The sequence below is a fragment of the Elephantulus edwardii genome, unplaced genomic scaffold, assembly GCF_000299155.1.
Source record: "Elephantulus edwardii isolate Elephantulus edwardi_28Jun2011 unplaced genomic scaffold, EleEdw1.0 scaffold00024, whole genome shotgun sequence".
NCBI lineage: Eukaryota > Metazoa > Chordata > Mammalia > Macroscelidea > Macroscelididae > Elephantulus > Elephantulus edwardii.
Genome location: NW_006399774.1, coordinates 1,308,175 through 1,308,785, shown reverse-complemented (window position 1 = coordinate 1,308,785; position 611 = coordinate 1,308,175).

The window sequence follows — 611 nt, the reverse complement described above, 5'->3', positions numbered from 1 at the left end:
CTGATGCATAACAAGTGATTGCGAAGACCATAGCCTGTATCAGACGCACTTTAGTCTCCAGAGAGACACCATGCTTTGGAGAGGTCCCTAACAGGGGAAGAGTTAGGAGATAGGAGATATCAAATACCTGTGGGCAATTTGAAACACCACATTTGTGGCATGCTTATTTTAAGGCAGAGGTTGGGGGACAGTGGCAGGGTTAGATGTGTAAAGATTAGCACCTGTATTTACCAGAAGTGGATGAGGATGCCCATTTTTATTTATACTTAATTCAATTTGGTTGTTTATGAGTATCACAAGATTTTTCTTTTTCTTCTTTAGAACCCTCACTCATCTAAAACAAAAACCCTCACTGTCATATAGTCTATTTCGACTCACCATGATCCTCTATAGGGTTTCTGAGGCTGGGGATCTTACAGAAGGAGAGAACTCATTTTCCTCTTGTGGATTCGAAACTCCAACCTTTCCATTAACAGACTGATATGTTGTTGTTGTTGTTGTTGTTGTTATGTGCCATCGAGTCGCCTGCGACTCATAGTGACCCTATGTACAACAGCCATAAACTCCGCTCTGTCTTGTGCCAATCGCACTGTCTCTGACACTCCCATCCC